General features: G+C 33.5%; 1 pseudogene; it reads left to right on the top strand.

Moving 5' to 3' along the window:
- Positions 1-18,819: 18,819 nt before the first annotated feature.
- Positions 18,820-20,970, top strand: LOC134371104 (nucleolar protein 11-like; annotated as a pseudogene).
- Positions 20,971-25,916: the final 4,946 nt, after the last annotated feature.

The following is a 25,916-nucleotide window of genomic DNA, read 5'->3' as shown; positions in this document are numbered from 1 at the left end:
CTGTTGACCATAGTCCAGAACTCATATTTATGTTTGAAATTTTCCAGTGGCAACAACTATTTGATTTCCCCAGAGCCTCAGTGAGCACATGATTCTAACAATTAGTTTCACTACTTCATATCATGGGTCAATTTCCTGTCACAGAATATAAATGGGGACTTGAAAGTCTTCCATCAGTGACTTTGGAACCATTTTCAAATATCCACCTATCCCTGCAAGCTTCTGTCTACACCTCGCTCTCTAGCACCCCTTTCTGAGCAGTCTGAGTTATTGAGCCAGGGACACAACGTTGCTGTAGTTCTCCAACATCACACTCCCATACAGGCACTTCTGAGCTGGATCCAGCAGCCGCCACTCCTGGGTAAAATCCACAAACACATCCATAAATGACAACGGTCCCCAGGATTTGATTTTTGGCCGCTCTTGGGAAATAAACATCCACTCTAGGAGCTGCTCTGTCCTGTGACACTTCTGCCTATGCCTGTGTATTCCAGGGAGATGTCTCCGGTCAGGGTCCCTTGGCCCAGGACAGACTCCTGACCTTGTAGCTTTCCGATCTTATCACATGATCTATCTCGTTCCTGGAGAGGTGGGACCCAGATGCGTGCTGTCCAGACCCTGGAGGTTACCCTCTCACTCAGCTCTGTGTGGCTTGAGGGAGGTGGCAGGACGCGAGGTCTGTCCAGATCGGCTCCGTCCTGGGTCCTGACTCTGCGGCGCCCCTCCCGGGTGCTTCGGCAGCCGCCCTGTGGCCTGACGTGCTGGTGACAGATACCGGGAGCCTCACGGGGAACCGGTTCCCCCACGCGGCAGAGCAATGGTGGCTATTATGGATGCACAGGAAATGGGTCATCACCCCATTTTGGTTTTAATTTTTGATTCCCTGGTGCTAATGATGTTGAACATTTTACGTGTGCTTATTTGACGTCTGTGTCATCCATATATCCTCTTCAGTGAAGTGTCCCTTTGTGTCTTTTGTCCATTTTCAAATAAAATTATTTTATTTAATGTTAAGATGTGTGAATTCTTTCTACATTCTAGGTAAATGTAAATTGTGAGAAATGTGGTTTGCCAATATTTTCTCCACATCTGTACTTTGTTTTTTCTTTTCCATTTTTTATCTTCACAGAAGAAAACTTTTTAATATTGATAAAGTCCAATTTATAAATCTATTCTTTTATAGATTATGCATTTTATACCATGTTCAATGAAGTTTCTCTTGCTATGTTCTGAAAGTTTTATAGATTTATGGTTTGCATTTAAATCTATGATTCATTTTAAGTTAATTTTGGTATAGGTTGTGAGCTTTAAGTTCAGGGATTGATTGCTTTATTTATTTGTTTGCTTATTTATTTATGTATTTAAGCCTATAGATATTCAATTGCTCCAGTACCATTTGTTAAAGGCTATTCTTCCTTTACTCAGTTGCTTTTTCACTTTGTCCCAAATTATTTGAACACATTGCTGTTGGTCATTTCATGGGTTTTTCTATTCTGTTCCATTAATCTATGTTTTTCTTTCTGTCAATTCCACACTTTCTTGATTAATATTGCATCTGTAGTGAGTCTTAAAGTGAGGTAGTGTTATTCCTGCAAGTTTCTTCTTCTTTTTTCAAAATTGTTTTAGTTAATGTTGTTTCATTGTATTTGCACGTGAAGTTTACAATTAACTTTTCTATGCATAAAAAGTCCTGCTAAGAGTTTGATTGGAAAACATTAGCTCTGTATATAAAGTTGGACATAAATCACATGTTAATGTTGAGTTTTCCAATCTATGAATACAGAATACCTCTTCATTTACTTAGATCTTCTTGGTTTCTTTCATCAGCACATTGTATTTTTCAGCATACAGGTTAGTAATGTTTTGTTAGATTATTATCCGATTATACAGGATGGCAAATAAGTACGTGACACGCTCAACACCATTAGCTGTTTAGGAAACGAAAAATTATAACATCAATGAGATACTACAACACATCTCTTAGAATGGTAAAATAAGTACATACACAGAGAGAGAGAGAAGAAGAGGAGAGAATTTGCATTACCAAGTGAGGATATGGAGCATCTAAAATCCCCATACACTGCTGCTAGTAATGTAAAACCGGACAGCCTCTCTTGCAAACATACATACCATACAATCTAGCAATTCTACTCCTAGTTATTTATCTTAAAGAAGTAAAAATTTATGCTCATATAAAAACTTGTATATAAATGTTTATAGCTGGTTTATTCAGAATTGCCAAAACTTGGAATCAACCACTGTATCCTGCAATGAGATATTTACTCTTAAACATCCGTAGGGTGAAATGCTACTAGTTAATAAAATAGAACAGATACATGAACATAACAACATAGATGAATTTCTAAAACATTAAGTGAAAGAATCCAGTCCCACATGTTTATATGCTGTATTAACCCATTGATATTACATCTTGGAGATGGTAAAGTTATAAAGAAGGAGAACAGATCAGTTGTTAGTGAGGGTTAGTAATGGGGAGAGGGTTTGGTTGCAAAGGGGATGAAAAGGGTTTTTTTCAGGGTGATTGAAACATGCTGTATTCTGATAGTGATGATGGTTACACAAATTTATAGATCAGCTAAAACTTAGAACTGTGCACCAAAGAAAACTTAATTTTACTGTACATTAATTTTAAAAATAAAAAAGAATGAGGAAAACACACAGAAGAAATTTCAAAAATAATTACCACTTGAGTAAGTGTGTTATTTTTCACTTGTTTGCTTAGAATAAACCCCTGTAAGAGGATCTATCATAGTTTGGTTGGGCTACTATCACAAAATACCTTATTTAGACTAGATAACTTATAAAAAGAAGAAATTTATTTCTCACAGTTCTGGAGGCTGAGAAGTCCAAGATCAAGGTGCCAGTAGATTTGGTGCCTGCTGTGGGTCTGCTTTCTCATAGATGGCACCTTCTTGCTATACCCTCATATGGTGAAAGATGCAAACAAGCTCCCTTAGACCTCTTTTAAAAGGGCACTAATCATATACAAGATGACTCTGCCCTCATGATCTAATCATTCCTAAAAGACATGCCTGCTAATACTATCACCTTGGGGTTGGGTTTCAACACATAATTTTGGAGGGACACAATACTCAGACCATAACAGGATCCACTGTGTCAAAAGTTACTGCTGAACATTTTCTTCAGTTGCTTCTTTTCTCTTTCTTTCATTTCTCCCATCATTCTTTTCTTTCTTCTCTTCTTTCATTATTTTTATCTTACTGTCTTTCAGTTTCAACTAACACTTATTAAACATGATCTTTATAGCAGTGGTCCTACTAGTCTTGGGAAAGATTCAAAAAAAGTAGAAGACAAATCCTCAGATGAATTTAAATGTTGTTGGAGAAGCGAGATGAACATTTTATATCATCATTAATAAATTAAGATTATAAAATATTGTAAATAAATAAATGTAAATTGAAAAGTTAATAAAAAGTTAATAAAGAAAAAAATGCAGTCAAAAACTCATCTAATGAAATGTTTTCTCCCTGTTTTTCTTTACTAAAAGCTAATGCTTCAATTAAGTAACTATTTATTAAGTGCGAACTACGTGTCAGAAAATATTCAAAGCATCAGGTTGTAGTAAATCAATCACATAGATTCTTGCTATTATGGTCAATAGATTTTCAAAAGAAAGAAGACGGAAAATAAATAGCAAATAGAAATCACCAAGGTAATTTTAAATGATCTGTTATAAAGAAAACAATCTAAGATAATATAATTAAGGAGTTATGGGAGGAGGGTAGTATAAATAAGGTGGTCGGAAAGGCCTGTCAAGATGAAGACAATGTGCAGGAATTCAGAAAAATTTCAGACAAAGAATAGAAGGTGCAAACACTAGGTATGAACAATTCAAATATTAATTAATAGGAAAAATTAAAATATTAGGTCAGAAAGTTTCTTCAAGGAATTTGCTTTAGGAAAAATATCCTAGCAACTTATTAGAAAGAGAAAATAATATTTTAAATATATTTAACTAAATGAGTAAGATCTGGCAGTTTCTTTCTTCTTTTAAAGACTATGTTTAGAGCAGTTTTAGGTTCACAGGAAAATTAAAAGTACAGACATTTTACATATACCCCCTTACATATGCATAGCCTCCTTCTTTATCAACCCCCCCCCCCAGAGTCTTACACACATTTGTTACAACTGGTGAACCTTTATTGACACATCGTAATCACCCAAAGTTCAGTCTACATTAGGGTTTGCTCTTGGTGTACATTCTATGAATTTGGACAAATGTATAATAACATGTATCCATAATTAGAGTATTTTCACTGCTCTAAAAATCCTCTTTGCTCTTATTCATCCCTCCACCCTCAACCCCTAGCAATAATTCATATTTTTACTGTCTCCAAAATTTTGCCTTTTCCAAAATGTCATGTACTTGGATTCATATAGCATGTAGCCTTTTTAGGTTGGCTTCTTTCACTTAGTAATATGCATTTAACGTTCCTCCATGACTTTTCATAGCTTGGTAGTTCATTTTCATTTTAGCACTGAATAATATTCTATTACCTGGATGTATAACAATTTATTAATCCATCACCTACTTGAAAGACATCTTAGTTGCTTCCACATTTTAGCAATGATGAATAAAGCTGATATAAATATCCGTGTGAATGATTGTGTGTGGGAATAAGTTTTCAACTTATTGGGTAGATACCAAAGAGTATGACAGCTGGATAATCTGGTAAGACTATGTTAAATTTGCAAGAAATTACCACACTAGTCTTCCGAAGTGTCTATGCCATTTTCCATTCCACCAGCAATGAATTAGAGTTCCTCTGGCTCCACTTCCTCAACAGCATTGGCTGTTGTCAGTGTTCCAGATTTTGGCCATTTTAATAGGTGTGTAGTGGTATCTCATTTTGGTTTTACTTTACATTTCCCTAATAACATACGATGGGGAGGATCTTTTCATATTCTTATTTTCTATATCTTCTTTGATGAGGTGCCTGTTAAGATCTTGGCTCATTTTTTTAACTGTGCTATTTGTTTCCTTATTCTTGAGTTCTAAGTGCTCTTTGTATATTTTGGATAACACCTCTTTATCTAAAAAGTCTTCGCCATATCCAAGGTCAACTAGATTTTCTTCTGTTTTCTTCTCGGAGTTTTATAGTTTTGTGTTTTGCATTTAGGTCTATGATCCATTTTGAGTCAAATTTTGAAGCATGTAAAATTCTGTATCTTGTTTATGGATGCCCAGTTGTTACAGAACTATTTATTGAAAAGACTACTTTGCTCCATCGCATTGCCTTTGCTCCTCTGTCAAATACCAGTTGACAATATTTATGTGGGTCTAATTCTGTGTTCGATATTCTGTTCCACTCATCTATATGTCTGTTCTTTTGCTAGTACAACACTGTCTTGATTACTGTACGTTTATAGTAATCTTGAAGTTGGGTAGTATCAGTCCTCAAACTTTGTTCTCTTTCAATATTGTGTCTTTATATATGAACTTTTTATATACCATATAGTTGGATAGTGTTTTTTGATCCACTCTGAAATTCAATCTCTATCTTCTAATTGGTGCATTTTAAGCCATTGATATTCAAAGTAATTACTGATATGGTTGGATTAGTATCTACCATATTTGCTATTCTTTTCTATTTATTCCTATTTTTGTCTTTCACTTTTTATACCTTTTATGGTTGTAATTGAGCATTTTGTATGATTCCATTTTCTCTCCTTCCTTAGCATATCAGTTATATTTCATTTTTTAAACATTTTTTAGTGGTTGCCCTAGAGTTTGCAATATATACGTGCAACCAATCCTTTCCATCCCTTGTATCACTGCTGTCATTCATTTCACTTATATATAATTTTACAAAACCATATATGATAAATACATAAGCACACATAATCAAACTAATAGTTGTGAACAATTTTGAACTATTATTTGTTAGATCAATTAAAGGAAAAATTTTATTCTACCTTCACTTATTCCTTCTTTAATTATCTTCTTTTCTGTATGTGTATCTGAGTTTCTGATCTTTATCATTTTCCTTCTCTGCAAAGAATTTTCTAAAACATTTCTTGCAAAGCAAGTTAGTTGGCAACAAATTCCCTTGATTTTTGTTGGTATGAGAAAGTCTTTATTTCTCCTTGACTTTTGAAGGATTATTATGCAGAGTACAGAGTAATAGGTTTTTGAATTTTTCTCTCAACACTGTCAATATTTCAATTCTACTCTCTACTTGCTTGCACGGTTTCAGAGGAGAACTCTGATGTAATTCTTATATTTGTTCCTCTATAGGTAATGTGGTTTTTTTCCCCCTCTGGCTTCTTTCATGATTTTTTCTTTATCTTCAATTTTCTATGCCTAGGTTCTATGCCTAAGTTATTCTGGCATTTATCCTGCTCAGTGTTCTCTGAGCTTTATGGATCTGTGGCTCAATGTCTAATGTTAATTCAGAGAAATTTTTAATCATTTTTGTTTCAAATATTTCTTCTGTTCTTTTCTGTCTTTCTTCTCCTTTTGGTATTTCCATTAATTGTATGGTACACATTTTGTTGTTGTCCCACAGTTCTTGGATATACAGTTCTGTATTTTTAGGCTTTATTCTCTTTTCTCTTTAGTTTTCAAAGTTTCAGCTGATATATCCTCAAGCTCAGATATTCTTTCCTCACTCGTGTCTAGTCTACTAATAAGCCCATCAAAGGCATTCTTCATTTCTGTTAGTTGTTTTGATTTCTATCATTCCTTTTTGTTTCTTTCTTAGAATTCCTATCTCTCTGCTTACATTGTCCATCTTTTCTTGCTTGCTGCTTACTTTATTCATTAGAGTCCTAGCATCTTGATCACAGTTGTTTTAAATTCCAAATCTGATAATGTCAACAGATTTGGTGGTTTCTTTTATTTCAAATTATAAAATCAGTAATCCTGCAAGAAAGAGAAGAATTTGTTTGGATGTTGATAGCATATTTTGATAACTGGGTGGCAGTCCTTGCATTTTTTTCCCCTGTAATATTTGTCTATGGCTAAAGAAAAGTTGACAGATTTTCTAAAGCTTCTCCGTCTTCTTTGGCCCATTTAAATAAAATCATGATTGTTTTATTATATTGTAGTAGTTGCAATTGTTTATTTTCTTATCTGCAAGAAGTCTTTATTATTCCTTTTTACCAGTATTTAAAATTATATACTTAAGCTCTTTATATATTTTCCTCTTTAAGGAAAAACAAATATCCCTTTCTCAGGTTGAAGAGATGGATAAAATTTTATTTTTTAATGACTTGGCAGTACTGTAACTGAATAACTAAGCATTTAAAAACCTACAGTGTATGATATTTTATTTAATAGAATTTTATTTTAGGATTAATGATCTGAATTTTATCATTTATATTGATCCTACCAGGTGTCAGAAAGAAAATAAAGACAAGAGACAAGACTTGAGCTCCACATGTTTTTTTTCTGGGGGGTTTTTTGTTTGTTTGTTTTTCTTTTTAACCTTTTCCATTTTTATGCTTCATCTGACTTTTTTCTTTTAGACACAGGAGACATCTGGGAAACTGCTTTGCAGACAGAGCAACTAGATTTTAATTTTCAGGAAAACGGGAGGAGAAAAGGAGATGATGGAGTTTGGATGTGTTGTCCCCTCCAAAACTCATGTGGAAATTTGATTCCCAATGAGGCAGTGTTGAAAACCGATTGGGTCATGGGGGGAGATCCCTCATGAATGGATTAATGCTCTCCCTGGGGGAGAGGGCTTTAATGAGTGATTTCTCACTCTACTAGTTCCCGCGAGAGCTAGTTGTTTAAAAGGCCCTGGCACCTTCCCTCTCTCTCTCTTGCTTCCTCTCTCTTGCCATGTGATCTGCTTGCACCTGCCAGCTGCCTGCCACTTTCTGCCATGAGTAGAAGCAGCCTGAGGCCCACGGCAGATGCAGCTGTCCTAGAATCATAAGCCAAATAACCTCTTTTCCTTATAAAATACCCAGTCTCAGGTATTTCTGTCATAGCAACACAAAACGAACTACTACAGAAGACAACCACACAGCTTCTAGCTAAGTCCTTAATCTTTTCTCATAATATTTTCAAGGCTAATATTTCTCAACATTCGAAGGGGAGTTCATTTTTGAACACGTTTTTTTCAGATACTATGAATTAGTGAAAATGAACTGGTTAGAAACAAATTCTATGAGGAAATAAACCTTATACACAAGGTTACAAAAAAATTACATAGCCAAAATCATACAATTATGGCTGCATTATTTATTCCCCAAACTACAAAGAAACTCAGATTTAATGCAGTTTTAGAAGCATGTAATAAAGAGAAGAAAAACATAAAGGTAAAGTTCAAAGTTGTTGAGAAAATGTTACTCTGAATAGCTTTTTTTCTCATCTACTGAGTTTCTGCATGTTTAAATGTCTAACTTTGGCCTTGTACAAATTTACTTCATCTCAGTTACTTAACAAGCAAACCGATCCCTAAAACAAGGTGATAATTACCACATTAAACACTGATGGGTTATTTCTTAAATTAGAAGCTTTATTAATTGGCAAGCATAAAATATTGATAATTAATTATTTAGTATGGTAGAAATCCTTCCATATTTTAAAATGTGTTTCAGTTGTATGTTTTTAAATAAAATTGCCTCGTTAAATTTTAGAAAAATAGAATTACTTAAAAACAACATAGTCCCAACAATTTTACATATTTTTTATTATTTTCCACTACTTAAAAGTGTTTTATTTAAATAAGCTATTGAATAATTTTTTTAATAATTGCCTAAAATTATCCTAACCTACTACAATGCTACCATTCTAAAGTTTAGTAATTTCTGTGTGCTTGAAGTTTGTAAAGTTTTCAATTATATTTCAAGTATGACTTCTAAGCAAGCGAATAAACTGTACCACAAAATAAGTGGTATATCACTAGTAAACAACAATGTGCTCAAGTGAGATCAATAAAAAAGCATCCAAACATGTGTATACAATATTTTGAAAATAATATAAAGGAAAATGCAATGACTGAAAATGTCCTTTATTATGTTTTTATAACTCTTCTTCTTTAAAAAATTATCTTTAAAAATTTTTGGCTAAAGTGTCAAAAATGACATTGACCACATACATTATAATGTTATATTGCTGCACTTTATGACAATTTGTTCAGTACAACGTTTTTGAATCTGCGTTTTTACTTTTCTCTATGGACTACAAAGATAATTTTGAAATATGATTTGTTTCATTTTATTTAAATAACATTGTTTAAACTAAGATTTTTTTCATATTGCAAACAGAACAAATAGGAAGTATTTCTTACTGCACTTAAACTGGAAGTTGAGATCTTCAGCAACAGATTTGGAGTCCTTGGATATAATGGTTAGCAATATAGGTGAGATTCATACTATCATGGAGCATGTGGTCTAGCACTTGGGATTATATTAAACAAAGTATCATTACAATGGTATCATGACAAACCATAGTAAAGGGTTGTGTATGAGAAAAATGGGTAATGTTATGAAAAAATATAATAGAGGAACATAATTTAGATTGGAGAGATGTTGCATAAGACCTTTTTGAGAAAGTGACATTCATGGTTCAATTTGGACATTGAGTAGAATTTAACTTTTATCAAAATAAGAAAGGGGTGAGGGAGAACATTCTGGGCAGAGAAAACAGGATCTATGAGGTTCCTGAATCAGGAAAGTGCTTCGAGCACTGGAGATCAAAAGAAAAGATCAAATGACTTGAATTTAGAGTGAAGCAGAGAGCTGGACAAGATGAAGCTGTAGAGGTGGTGTAAGAAAAATAGAATACTTTAGTCAGGCCCTCTCACCTCAGTCCAGTTGGGGGTGGTGTAGCACATTCTTTGTAAACAAGTGTGTGTGGATGGAGTTAGTGCACATGCTCACCCATGTATTGTTTTAGTTTGTTGCTATTCTTGTGTGTTCTTCAGTTTGTGAAGCAACAGCTGGCCGGCAGAGAGCTCATGTCTAAAAATAGAGCATGTTTACTTTGCTGGTAGCTGCTCAGTTTTTCTTTGGACTTTGCCAATAGCAGTTGAGTTTTTGAGTTTCTCTTTGGACCACCTAGCTCTTAGATGTGTGTGTGTGATGAATAAAGACTATTCTTTCTTCAACCAAGGTTCCAAGAACCTTTTTTCCTGTTACCCGGCTCCTAGACCTGTGTGTGAAGGGTTTGAGAACCAGTCTGGGCAACAGGTTTGCCGGGTCTGTGAGCTCCAGACCCAGCCCTAGCTCTAGAGGTGGGAGGGCCAAGATCATGCCAGCCCTTGTAGGCCACTTTAAGGTTAGTGAATTGACAAGATTTAGTGATGGCATTTTTAATATTCAAGCAATGGAGAAGAAATTCCTAAAATTTGTAGTAATACATCTAGATTGAATAGAAATTTTGATGGCGATATTGCTAATGAGAGAAGAAATTGCTTCAGTGTGAAGAGTAAGAATTTAGTTTTGTATTAAGTTAAATTTTGAATTTAGTTTTTATTATGTTTTTGTTATGAGATGTTTCTAAGAAGGCAGTAGTAAGAGGCAGGCTTGCTTATGAGATGACTTATGAGATGTATAGCAGCTATCACAAGAATATTTGAAGCCATGGAAATGAGTGAGAATGCCTAGGGCAAGAGTTTTGGGAAACTAGAATTAAGGGCTGAGATTCTAATATTTGGAGGTGGAGTAGAGATGAAGAAACTTTCACAGGAAATTGAAAGGGAACATTTAGAGGAATGGAAGAAAACCCACAAGGGTGTGATATGATAAAACCCAAAGCAAATGAGTGTTTTTTGAAGCTTTTTTGGGGGGGGGGGTCTTTTTTTTTAATCAACATCCATAGCAGTCATTCAATTTTATCTAGAAGATGCCCATTTCAATGCTTTGCATCTCAGCCCAGATGCCTCTTTTCTGTCTGTAAGGAGTTGTGCTCTAGGAGTCTGGTGGGAAGACCTGGGCCTCAGAGGCAGACAGCCGGAGTCTTTGTAAAAACAGGGCCCTTTGCCCAATAGGACAAGCTCACCCTCACCTTGCCCACTACTCAGACTGTCGTATCTACCACAATTGCCTTCCAGGGAAAAGCAGTCATTTAATCTAACCAGTTGAGCAAAAAATCACTCAGTAAGCACTTGTCATAGGGATCTGAGGCAGGCAGAATTTTACTTGACCTTCAGTAGAGTTCAAATTATTCATCATCACACCAAAAGCTGTATCAGAAAGCTGAGCAGGTTCTCACTCAAATGCATCATCTTCTATATAACTCCTTTACCCCCACCATTGTCCAAGCATCATCATTTTATGAGAAAAACTATCATAATAGACTCTAAACTGGTTCCCACTTCTACGCTATTATTCTACAATCCACTCTCCACATAGGATCAGTTATCTTTATAAAATATTCTTTGAAATGAATAATTCTCCTAATAACAATGTATCAATGGCTTCTGTTCACACTTCTTAATTTGGCCTATGAGTCTCAACATAACAGGCTCCGTGTCTTCCTTCCAAAGCACATGAAATACCATGTTCCATCTTTCTTGCTGTACGTCATCAACTGGCCCTCTATCAGTCCTAGAACATACCAAGCTTTTTCTTATCTTTAAGACTTTGATCATAATATTCACTGAAATAGATTTCTCGCCACTCTTTGTTAATTTCTTTCTTATCTTTAGTTCCCTTCTAAATGTAAATTTAGTTCCCTTTTAGTTTTAGTTCTCCTTTAAATCTCAGGCCTGTACAGACAACCCATTAATATATATAGCAGTGCCATCTTTATTTCTTCTATTTAATGCCTTTACCTGTTTATTGTCTGTCTCTCTCACTAAACTATAAGTTTTTTAAGGTTGAGGAGCCAGTCTATCTTTTTTATAATATACCCTCAGCAGATAGAATAATAATGGGACAGAATAGATGCTTAAATTTATTTCTCCAATGAATGAATGAATGAATGCAGTAAACTAAAGATTAAAAATGTTATGTGATTCAGTGGCATATATGATTCACAATTATGAATTTAGCACACATATTGATTAAAATGATGCCATTAACTATATAATGATTATTCATTAAACCCACAGGAATATTATAGCCAGTTTTCAAAAAATCACAGCAGTTTATATCCTCCAATTTTAGGCAATTTTTACATGCATAAAACATATTTTGACTGATGAATATTTGTTCCTCTAAAGTGATCAGATTATTTGGGTTAGATTTTCTTTTTATGATCTGTTTTTTTTTTCTTCCTGGCTAGTCAAGTCTACCAAAATATTCAAGTTAGTTTCTATTAATAAAAATAAATTTAATTTAATTTAGGTTTTGAGTTATTTAATAATAGTTTTAAATATGACACTGACAGCATGGATCCTAATTAAGATCCAATATTATGTATCAATACATTTTCCTCACTATGTAGAATCTGCATAAAATGGATGACTCCAACATCAACTCTACTATCCTGAAGAGATACAAATCAATTTAAAAGGTATTTTTTAGAAATCTACTCCTGGCCAAGATGGAATGACAAGAACAGAAAACCAGACAAAATATATGGGACAATAGTTTTCAAGATATGGACATCAAGCAACAAAGGACTGTGATTCTTGAGAGATTGGGGAAAAAATGATTTGAAGCCTACAATTGCCCCAGCTTACTGCCTGAAAAGTGTATCCAGGCAACAATGTAAGGAGGGAAAACCCAAGTGGAGCTGAGAAATTCTCATTTAATTATTAAATGAATATTACTTAATGCCTATTACTTTTAGAGGAAAATGTAAGTGGTGAATAAGTTCATATTCTTGCCATCGTAAAGATTAGATGAGGGGAGGTAGCCAATTGCTATAGAGGGACTATTTCAATGACAGTTTCTGGGTAATGCCATAAATCATACCTGCTGTCTGCCATAGCTCAGGTGTAGATTAGCTGAAATTCTTGTCATTTTACTTTATATTATAATATTTTGTTTATATACATCTACTATCTAAATATATTCTTTGGAAGCTCTAGTGAATCATTTATCTAAAATATTAATTTGCCCACTTAGTTTTGCACATTGTAGGTATTCAGTGATTTGCTAGGAATTGTTACATATGCTTATGTAAATGTAGATGAGAAATTTTTAAGAAAATAGTTGATGCAGTCTAATATATTTGGGTTCATGTCCCCTTCTTGCATTTGCTAAGTATAAAACCTTGGAAAGGTATTTAGCATAATTGTAGCTTAGTTTTCCCTTGTACAAAATGAATCTAATAATAAGATCTGCCTAACAAGGTTGTTATGAGGATTAAATAAAACATTACATGTAAATATTTAGCTTGGGAGCAGAGGGTTTTGCATATACTTTTTTGCTGTTATTGTTATTATTATTCAAAGGTAAATCAAGTGAGGCTGCACTTCAAACCTTCTAGAATCAATATCTGATGGGAAATAAATGCTTTCTTTGGTGTTTTCAATGTTAGATCAATATCTGAGTTTAATAACGAAAATTACAAAGAGAAGTAAAGGTTAGCACCACCTTATACTTTTTAACATTTTATGCATGAAAAATTCTGGAAAGGAAGAAAATTTCCAAGAGAAAAAAGTTTTTTACATGTTAAAAAATTATGTAGATTAATGTGATAATAATATAACCTCTAATAACTTCATTACAGTTATCATGTTGGAAAAGTTCATTTTTATTCTACTGTCATAACCACTGATTTAATAAAGTACTTTCTTTATTAATGTATTCATGCCAATTTGATTAAGAACCCCTACATTTATTTTCGCTACTGCTTCATGAGTGTATATATTTATGCTAAGCAAACAATAAGAGTTTGGAAATTTGTCTTTTGAAAGTGCAGTTTTAACCAAATCACCTACAAAATAATATATTTTGGTTTACCTGATATACTTCTTTTATGATTTTTATGTCACTCATACTTACAGAAAAACCCCATATTAAAAAAAAAAGCTAAAAGTCTAAAAATTATGTGTAATTTTGAATCTTATCAATAATTATGCAGATATACTTATATGTGTGCATCTATATCAATATCTACCTATATGTTTATATATATATCATTATCATTATCATATCAGTGACTGAACTCATTCTTCTGCATTATGAAAATAGACTTTTTAGCAGGATTTCTTAGGTTTTAAAACACCCTCAGCACTTACATAGAACAAAATACCTTAAACAGAACTTAATTAACTGTAATATTTAAATGCTTAAATAATGTATGGATCATAGCTATATGATATGAATGCCACATACTGCAATTGAAATGTCTTCATGTAGTCATTAAATTATATGAAATACATATTTACAACTTTTTAAATATTTATTTTGAATGTAATGTGTCCTCTAGAATTCTGAATTTTTATAAAACATTGAACTAAAAGATAAAATAAGTTTTTATGAGAAATTTGCTTGAGGATTCTTGCATAAAGAAAGTGATGTTGGGCCAATTTTCAAAGTAAGATTTAAATCTTGTTTTAATTATGTAATTGTGTTCCAGGATAGTACGTAACTTGCTATTATAAAAGATAAATTGTGATTATAGTTATTGGCATTGTTTTCTTTCTCAGGAGTTTTGAATATGTCTTTAAGATTGCAACAATAATCAATGTAGGAACACTTTTTGCCTACTTTAAGAGAGAAACAAAATCAGTTGCCTTGCAATTTTAAGCACTTTCCATTAAATAAATTGCCAGTTACATCAAATGGAGGTCTTATCATATACAGCTATTCTCAGCAATCTCTTTTTCTTAAGCTACCCTATGATATTAGATACTGTGAAAGATATGATGGCGATGTAAATTATTTTATAATAAATGTTTTAAACTGACTATTAGTATTAGTATAAATTTGTTTAAGTATTTGGCATTTAAATATGCAAATATTCAATGGCATAACTTCTACTAGGGGTACTGCTATGGTCGTGGTAATGTGTAGTTTCACTCAACGTTACAAAAAAGGTTAATAAAGGTAATTTTCCATTAATTGTTAAGTAGATGAAATTGTAGTCCACTTTTTATGTTTTCATTTCCTAAAAATACAGTTTGAAATTTTTTTTGTTAGAGTTATATCAAACATGAAGTAATTAAAAAACATTTAACTCATTCTAATCAGTTAGTTATTAAATGCCTTCATTATAAAAGTGGTAATTTTTTAATTGAGCTTAATCCAAGTCAAAACTACAAGATCCACAGGTTGTAATTTACTCACAGTTTTGGGGGGTTTTTTGTTTGCTTGTTTGTTTTTTTGTTTTGCATTTTAGTTAAGGCTTTAAGTTTAACAAGAGTACACAGAAAGTAGGGTCCTTCTGTGGATATGTTTAATGGGTTTACTTCATAATAGAAATGTGTACTTATAAAATTGGATTTTAATGAAATTTGTTCTAATCAGTTTTGCTGATTCACTACCTTCTTGCCATGCACCATTCTGCTCTTTGTCACACCATTATTATATTCTGAAGTACTAAATAAGTGACACATTTGTTATTTTTATTATTTATTGTCCATCCCACTCCGCTAGAATGTAAATTTTACGAATATAAAAATCTTTCTGTACATTGTTCACTGACATACCCCAAGTATCTTGAACAGAGCATGGCGTACAGTAGATGCTCAATGAATATCGCTTAAATTGGTGCTTGAATGAGATATGTAAGTAGCTTTATTCCAACAAAATTTAAAATCTTCTTGAAATACACCAGTTTTTGAAAAGCTTTGTTTTATTATGTGATGCAAATAGGAGAAAAACTGAATAGAACAATATCATTGAAAAAATTAAAATTTATTATCTATTAAAAATAATACCAGAGGAATATGGTAACTTTGACATATTATATATTTCACTGTCCCCCAAAACCTTCATTTAGGTGACATAAAATGAATAATAATAGCAATATTAGCAAAAATAATTATAATAGCAACAATAACTACATTTGGGAACTAATATTTGTGAATGAAAAGTAACAAGGCTGATTGCCAACTGCTTACAATGCAGACCTCTCAAACAGTTATCCTAGCAAAAATTTCTATTTAAGGAGGTGCCATGCGGAGATGTTGAAACAAACAAACAAAAAAAAGGTTAAAAAATAGTTTAAAAAATAGTGAAACTAGAATCCTCTATATATGAGTACATTCTTAATCTTATATTGCCAGGCAACTACCCTTTCAAAGTTAGACAACTGTAGGTTTTTATTCTGAAAGACATATTCTGTCCTAGAAGAAGAGGTCTTTAAGGCAACAGCCACAGCTAAGTAACACAGAGAAATCAGAGAAATTAAGGGTAGAAATTCTATATACTAATTAGAGAGACTTTACTAGTCACCCTTCACCACTGGATCCTACAAGGAAGGCAACAGTCTTAACCTCTCAGAAGGAGACTGGCAGATTGCTCTATGAGTAGATTGAACTCTTCCAGAAAAGAAACTGTTCGATTCTGACATTTGTTCACCATCCTTCAAAGTGATTGGATCCACCTGCAGTAAATATATACTGTTAATATTTACAATTTCTTCAGGAGTTAAAATTAATAGAACAGAAATACATTTAGTAAGATGTATAAAATTTCATAAGCATTATGTCAAGATGGAAAATGTTTCAGAAAGATACATACAATTTATATGCATTTTCTTCATACAAAACAATAGTATATATTTGAACAATACACACATAAGCATAAATGTATAAAAGCATGAATAGGAATGTATCACAACAACTTAGAAAGAAACTATCTCCAAGAAGGAAAGAATAGGATGTGTGAGCCTTATTTCTATTTGTATTATTTGTTAAGAATAAAAAATAAAAAAATAAATTGCTGAAGCATACCTGAGAAAAAAATTACAATCTTTTGGATCTAAATGGCAATTACATGGTTTTTGTTAAATTATTTGTGTATTTTAGAAATATTTTACTAAATATAGAAAATAATATTTAAAAAAATAAAGATATTTGCTTTACCTAGGAATAGAAAAAAAGCATAACATCTGGCTATCTTGGGAACACTGATTGTTGGGAGAGAAAACAGTGCTAGGTAAAGATAGAATATCAAAGGGCCATCTCCTTAAGCCCTCATATTAATGGTTAAACAAAATGAGTATATGGACTCTTTCAGGCCACCTGAAGTCCAAGGATGGCATCATAGGGATTGTTTAAAAATAAACCTTCATTTTCAGGTTAAGGACGCCAAGAACATTGGAAATTATCAAGAACATTAAAGAACCTATTTAGTGTTTTACACAAGTGGATGGAAAGACCATGGGGAAATGGAACAATGGAATATTTAAATAAGAGGAAGAATATGCAAACCCTGACTTGACCTCTAACTTTGATACAACTCTATATAGGCTACAGCCTACGTGGCTTACAGCAAAGAAAAGAGGAAAATCAGATTGCTAGTTACCAGTAGCACTTCCCTTGCATTAAAATAAGAAAATGCAGGTGGAATTCAGCACTTTCCTGTGTATTCTTTTTATTCAATAACAAAGGATTTAATCATTAGACTTGATGAAGACGATTCCAAAAAGGGGCATATAAAGAAATGTTCAGAGACATTCAGAGAAGACAATTGAACAACAGTGGTTTTTACACTTTTCCATGGAACCCTGACACTTTGTAAAGGTTTTGCAGGGTCAGCCAAGTTATATGAGAAGGAAACTGGGGGAATGTCTTTCAAGCCTTTTTTCCTGGCTTCATTGGAAAAGTTCTACTTTTACTTGTTTAACATGGATTTTCATCTAATACCTGTTTGTAGAAATAAAGGGCTATAGTACTTATCTAAATACATATTTGAAACTATTGACTGAAGGACGTGTAAATTACAGAATATCTTTATAAGTCTGATTCCAACATTTTTTAAAAACAGATTTTAAATAGATGTTATCATTAGTACTTCTTAGATAGATGTTAGTACTACTTTAAAATGTACAAAATGTTTGTTTTATAAAGACTGCATTTCATTAGTCCAGCCCAAATGGATGAATAGTTCTACGTACAGAAAAATTCTGCTTTTGGTTACTAAATTTCCAATACCTTTAAAAATGTATTTATGAAATAGGTAATAACTTCATATGTTAGGAACTCAATATGATGAATATTTCAACTGTCTAATGACAACCAATGAGCTTAAAAGCATGCAGAAATGATAAATAGAAAGTTAGATAAATAATAGATACATAGACATAGAGATGAATATTTTTACTCTTTTCTAATTGTACACATTGTTCCACATATTACTTTTTAAAATTAAAACACACCTTGGGCATCAGAAGTAAAGAGGGTATATAAATACAAATCCCATGACATTGAAAAAATAAGAAATAATACTAATAATAAAGAAATGAAATATACTAATTTTGTAAAAGACACCATCTGAAAAAATTTACACAAGAATAGACAATGGGAATAGCCCATATCTATTTAAAAAATAGAATCAATAATTAATAACCTTCCAAAATAGAAAGCACCAGGCTCAGATGGATTTACTGCTGAAATCTACCAAACATTTAAGAAAAAAATTTTACCAATTCTTTACAATTTTCCCCTGAAGACAGAGGCAGAGAGAATACTTCCTAAGTCATTTGTTGAGGCCAGTATTATCCTAATGGCAAAACAAGACCACAGAATTACAAGAAGAAAAAAAAATGCAGTCCAATGATTTTCATGAGCACAGAAGCAAAAATCCTCAGCAAAATATTATCAAATCAAATCTAACAATGTATAAACAGATTTATACACCATGGCCAAGTGGTATTTGTTTCAGGCACATAAAGCTGAATCAACTTTCGAAAAGTAACTAATGTAACCCTTCACATCAACAAATTAAAGAAGAAAGACAGTCCATAGGTTCCCCCAAATGGCAGCCCTGGAAGAAGAATTCACGTTGTCTACAGTGGTCCTGGGCACGGGGCCTGGTGGACTCCTAGGCATGGAGCAGAGTGACAAAACAGATCAGTTTCTAGTGACCAACAGGGGCAGGACTGTCATACACTATAAGGTTTCTGATCAGAAACCCTTGGGGAGCTGGTCATTGAAGCAAGTTCAAATTATAACATGCCCTGCTGTGTGCAACTATCAAAGTGGAGAATACATTGTTGTATACGATAGTAATGTGTTGAGAATATGAAATATTGAAAATGTAAACCTGGATAAAGTATTTAAAGCTACATTATCGGCTGAGGTATATAGGATACATTCAATACAAGGGACAGAACCCTTGGTGCAATTCAAGGGAGGTGTGGTTCGTGGTTTAGAGGCCTTGCTTGCAGAGCCCCAGCAAAAAATTGAAACTATTATCTCTGATAAAGAAGTGATTAAATGGTCAAAGTTTTTCATGACATTTAGGTATCCTGTTTTAATTTTTATACTGAAAAATATGGAAATTATTTTGCTTATGTACAAATATTTAACTCCTGTACCTTAAGCAAATACACACACTTACTTGGACAAGAAGAAAAATCTGTTATACAGTTTTGCTGCATCTGTGGCTTGGAAATTCATCTCTCTGATATCATTAAGCTCTCATGGGTGTATATATGAAATCTTGATACCAACACATCCAAGTGACACAGAAAAAAATCAGAAGGTGGTCACATCACTGCTGCTCAAGGCTGTCTTGTCAGGTAATGCCCGAAATGGTGTTGTACTCACTATCCTAGATCAAGATCACATAGCAGTCCTGGGACCTCTGCTACCAGCTTTGAAGGAATGCCTCTCCATATGGAATATAAAATTTCAAATGCTACAGACTTCAAAAGAGTTGCCGCAAGGAACCAGTGGTCAACTCTGGAATTATGGAGAAAATTTATTTATGCTACATGAAAAATTTCTAATCGTAATTCCATACAAGTGTGAAGTGTCATCATTAGCAGGTGCTCTTGGAAAACTGAAGCATAGTTAAGATCCAGGCAGTCATGGCATGCCCCATTTTGTAAACTGGGAAACATCTCAGGGATATGGACTTGGATCCCAGAACTCAAAGCAGTCAAGAAGAAATTTAAGGAGAAGAAAAATTGAAGTGAGTTTACAACCACAGATTCCAGCATCCAAACAACTTTTTATCAGGCATAAAGTAAGACTCAGAAAAACATATTGAAGAAAAGCTATGTAAATTTTTGGCTATTAAGCGGACACCTGACTTTCATACCATCATTTGGGACATAGTAACAGGACTTCTGGGAAGATGTAAGGCAGAACCAGCACTGTATCCTCAGAATTGCCTGATACAGCTTATCCAAACCCATGTGCTTTACTATCAGTTATGCCCTGGCTTAATGGACATTGCCTTAGAAAAGACAGATGTACAGATGTTACAGCTCTGTCTACAGCATTTACCTGACATTCCTGAATCGCTCACCTGCACTTGCTTAAAAATTTTCTTGAGCATTGGTGATGACAGTCTTCAAGAAACAGGTATCAATATGGAGTCAGTCTTCGACTATAGTGATACTGTACAATATGAGAAAAGGGAAGAGCAAACTGAAATTCTGTTAAATGGCTTCAATCCTGAAGAAGATAACTGCAATAATTGTGATCAAGAGTTAAATGAAAATCAGGATGCAACAGAGGAAATCACTTCATGCCTCGTGATACCAAAAAAGAGTGGCTCTATTAAATGAAGTTCTTCATTCAGCATACAGTGAAACATTTCTTCTGTCTCACTTGAAAGATATTGCAGCACAACGTATCACTCTATTTCTCCAGTATTTATATTTCCTTTATCTGAAGTGTAGTGAAAATGCTACTATGACTCTTCCTGGAATACATCCTCCAACCTTGAACCAGATTATGGATTGGGTATGCCTACTTCTTGATGCTAATTTTACTGTTGTGTTAATGATACCAGAAGCAAAAAGGCTCCTAATAAATATTTACAAGTTTGTGAAATCCCAGATGTGTTTATTCTGAGCTCAACAAGATTGAAGTAAGTTTTCGGGAGCTGCAGAAATTAAATCAATAAAAGAATAATAGAGGATTATATTCAATTGAAGTGCTGGAACTCTTCTGATATTACCAGTTCTCCTTCATAGACATTTTATGAAGCTCTGTTATGTATACTCTTCCTATTCATCCAGACAAGAAAGGTGTTTTGTTTGTGACCATCTCTCAGTGTCGGGAGAAAACTGTCAGCAAGTACCTGGACCATCACTTACTGATGCTCCTAGGTAGGACATCATTTTTTTACGTGAAACCTAGATTATGGATATTGGTGGGGCAAGGTTCTGAAATTTTTTAAAAAATATGTAACAGCTGATTTTAAGTAAACATATTTGTGTATTGATAAAAGTCTAACTTCTAAAAAATAAGTTAAAGAAGAAAATTCACATGATCATATCAATAGATGTAGAAAAGCATTTTACAGAATATAACACTAATTGTGATAAAATGCTCAGCAAACAAGTAATAGAGGGGAACTTCCTCAACATGATAAAGAATACATTTTTAAAAACCTGCTGCTAACATCATACTTAATTAACAGAAGCTTTCCTACTAAGACCAGGAACAAAGCAAAAAAATCCCCTCTCGTCACTGTTTTTCTACATTGTACTGGAAGTCCTAGATAATGATATAAGACAAGAAAATAAAATAAAAAGTATTCAAATTGGGAAGGAAGAAATCAAATTGTTTATGTTCACAGACAACATGATCATCTAAGTAGAAAATATGAAAGAATCAACAAAAAAATCTCCTGAAGTTAATGAAGGATACAGCAAGGTTGCAGGATACAAGGTTAATATGCAAAATTCAATCACATTCCTAAATACTAGCACCCCAAAAATTTAATACATAGGTATAAATCTAACATAAATATATACAAGATATATATCAGAAAACTAAAAAACTCTGATTAAAGAAATTAATGAAACTAAAGCAATGGAGAAATATTCAATGTTCATGCATAGGAAAACTCAATATTGTCAAGTTGTCAGATCTTCCTAACTTGATTTATGGATTCAGTGAAATCCCAGTCAAACTCCCAGCAAGTTATTTTGTGGATATTGACAAATTGATTCTAAAGTTTATACAGAGAGACAAAAGACAGAATAGCCAACACAATATTGAAGGAACAGAACAAAATTGAAGGAATAACACTGCCCAACTTCAGAACTTAGTAAAAAGCTACAATAAAGATAGTGTGGTCCTGGCAAAATAATAGACAAATACATCAATGGAACAGAACAGAGATCCCCAAAAAAGACCGACATAAATATTGTCAATTGATCTTGACAAAAAAGCCAGGGCAAAAAATGCAGAAAACGCTGTCTTCTAAACAGATAGTACTGGGACAACTGGGCAGTTACATGAAAGAAAAAAAAGATTCTAGATCCTGATCTTACACCCTCCACAAAAATTAATTCAAACTGGGTCATGTAATATGCACAAATATAATACTCCTAGAAGACAGGTATTATGGGAGAAAACCTAAACTACCTTGGGTATGGTGGTGACTTTTTAAACAGAACTCCAACTCAACAATAGGAAAACAGACAACTCGATTTAAAAATGGACAAAAGATCTGAAAAGACACCACACCAAAGAATTTATACAGATGGGAAATAAGCACATAAAAAGATGTTCAACATATGTTATTAGAGAATTGAAAATTAAGACAACAATGAAATACTACCATACACCTATTTGAATGGCTAAAATTCAAAGTTCTGACAACACTAAATGCTAGCAAAGATTTGGAGTAACAGGAACTTTAATTCATTGCTGGTGGGAAATCAAAACGGTACAGCCATTTTAGAAGACAGATTTGCAGTGTCTTATAAAACTAAACATACTCTTACCATACAATTCAACAGTTTGCTCTTTAATATTTACACAAATTAGTTGAAAATATATGTCCACACAAAAATCTGCACTCAAATGTTTATAACCCCTTTATTCATGACTAAAAAAAAACTTGAGAGCAACAAAAATGTGTCCTTCAGTTAGTAAACAGATAAATACATTGTAGTATATCTCCAGGCAATGGAATATTATTCAGTACTGAAATAAAAATGAGCTATCAAGCCATGAAAAGACAAAGAGAAAACTTAAACATACATTACTAAGAGGGGGGAAAAGCCTGTCAGAAAACTCTGCATATTGTATATTTGCAACTATTTGACATGGAAAAGGAAAAACTATGGATACAGTAAATGGATCAGTTGTTGATAGAGGTAGGGGAGCGGAGAGGGATAAACAGGCAGAGCACAGAGAAATTTTAGGGCAGTGCAACTATTCTGTATGTGCCGTAATTGTGGATACGTGTCATCATACATTTGTCAAAAGCCACAAAGTGTACAAGACCAAAATTGAACCCTAATGTAAACTATGGAGTTTGGGTGATAATGATGTGTCAATGTAGATTCATTGATTAGAACAAACCCACTATTCTGGTGTGTGATGTTGATAGTGGTGGAGGATGCACATGTATGCAGATAAGGGGCAAATGGAAACTCAGTGTACTTTCTGTTCAATTTTCCTATGAACCTAAAACTCCTCTAAAAAATAAAACCTATTAAAAAAATAGATTGGAGACAATTTTTTATTAATTTTAAAATTTCATAAAGAATATGTTCAAAATTACCTGTGTAATTAAGATAAATGAGTGCTTCCAAGTTATAACCTTACATCCTCATTCCCTCTGAAAGACTCTTCAGATCCTGTAGTATTCCATCCTATCTGCTTAAAGCCACTGTCTCCCCTTCCCTCCCTCTATCTTTCCCTCTCTTTCTTTCACTTTTTTCTTCTTCACTCTAACTCGCACCTTTCCTTCCTTTGGAATCTTTATGTTGTAAATAATAGAAACATCTTCAGATTACTTTACGTACTGAAGTCATATGACACAAATTTATGGTGGAATTAGGGCAGCAGAGCACAGAGCCAGGCCTCAGGCATGACTGAACCTTAGTTCAGGAAAACATAGAAGATGACACCAGGTGTCTGGCTCTGGTGATCATCAGTCTGGTAACTCTACTCCATCTGCTCCTGCAACCATATGGCCTGCTACTTCTCTCTGTTTGCTTCACATTTACATTAGCAGTAATAAAGTCCATTTGAATCTAGTAACTATTATGAAAATAAAGTATGCCATTGGGCACATACACCATTCATGAGCTCTTGCACTCTCCAATTAATGTGGAAAAGCTCCACCAAATGGTATAGTTTCTTGGTCGATAAACTGATTACACAAATACTCTAACAGCCCTGATAGGCATTCAACCTATGAAATTCATGCTATTAGTTTACTGCTTCACTTCAATAATCTGCTAAAGCCTTTGATTTGTCCGCCTGAGGTGTTTTCTAGTTTTAAATTATCAGAGGAGACTGTTTAATACATTAAGCACTTTGGGAATATGTGGTAGTGATGAAAAGATCATCTATAGAGATAGGTCATGAAATTATTTAATAGGTTTGAATTCTATATGAAAATTAAAATTGTTACTGTGATTTAAAATTGCTACTTGTTACCTATGTAATATTTTAAATTGCCCTTTTCAGGCAGTTAAGAAGCACTTTGCATTAGCACACTAGTTGGCAATTACTTTATTTACTGGCATATATATGTATGTATACTTGTGCATGTATATGTGTAGTATACGTACTTGTATGTGTGTATACAAGGGTACTTCAAAATGTTCATGGAAAGATTTGTTTTATCCTTTAATTCTATTTTTTCCATTAACTTTTTGAGGTACCTTCATATATAAAATAACACTAAACACTGAATATTGCACTTGATTAATTACCTCACAAAACTGAAATGATGACTTCTTTGCTTCATGAACTGTACCATAGCACACACTTAGAACTTAGCAAATTAAAAAACAAAAATAATAATTTTTTTTTGTAATAAAAATGGTCACAGAGTGGAGACTGGTAGCAGGAGAATCAAGACCCATAATAATAATTGATATAATACTAGTCTCTGGATGAACATATAATTTTCCATTTCTTTTGCCCTCAAGAGTCTCTTAAAATTATTCACTTGAAGTCCGACTCACACCTCCAAGGATATGAAAATGTAAGAATTTATAATCTAAGTTTGATGTAAGTAATGGGTCAGTGCACATCTGGGAAAAAAGCATAAAAGAATAGTCAGATTGAAGTGATTTCTTTTTCATTCAGTATCTCTTATTTGAACATTTATTAAATCTGCATTGAGTGGCTACCTCACAGTGAGGATAAGAGTCTCTAAGCCCTTGAGATAGGGTCCATCCCAGAGAGGATGTGCCCTGAATGTCCACTTTGGGGAGAGTGACAAAAGGATAAAAATGTCTGAAAACATGCTAGTTTTTCCAGACCTTGCTTTGTACATTTATGTAACTGTCCTGGATGAAAAGATTTTTCAACTTCTTAGCTCCCTTTCTGCAAAGCTGAGTGTAATTTTAGATATCTACAGACACTGTAAATATACATAGGACACCACCTGAGTTCAAATCAAGGCTCTCTATTCAGTTCAGTGGTGTGTAAGTACCAACCTAAACACTGAAAAAAAAAAAAAAAAAACACTGGCCAAACTGGAATAAAAGAAAAGAAAAATGAAAGAAAGATCACTGTTAGAATAGAGATTTAATAGAGTCATATCATATACCCTCATCTATATGGAAAAGAATGAATTACACAATATCTAAATTCTAGACAGAATTTTAAGGTAGATACCACACAACTTTGTATCCCCTGGGATTGACACAGTTTGTAGTGTTCCAAAAATTGCCCAGTGGTGTGTAAAAACATATATCTACTATTTCAATACCAATGAGTGATAAATGATTAACCATAGTAGAGAGCACCGGAAATTGCTTTCAGTCATCCTCATTTCCTGGTGTTCATGAACTTGGGTAATCCTCTTGACTTGTGTTAAAGCTAGACCTAGTAACTCACTTTTAATGAATAGAATATTACGAAAGTGATGGGGTGTCGCTTCTCTTGCTATCTTTCTTTCTCAGAAGGAAAGGAGCT

The sequence above is a fragment of the Cynocephalus volans genome, chromosome 2 (genome assembly GCF_027409185.1).
Source record: "Cynocephalus volans isolate mCynVol1 chromosome 2, mCynVol1.pri, whole genome shotgun sequence".
NCBI classification, from domain to species: domain Eukaryota; kingdom Metazoa; phylum Chordata; class Mammalia; order Dermoptera; family Cynocephalidae; genus Cynocephalus; species Cynocephalus volans.
Note: the sequence above shows the minus strand (reverse complement) of the source record. Positions and strands in the feature narration are given on the sequence as shown.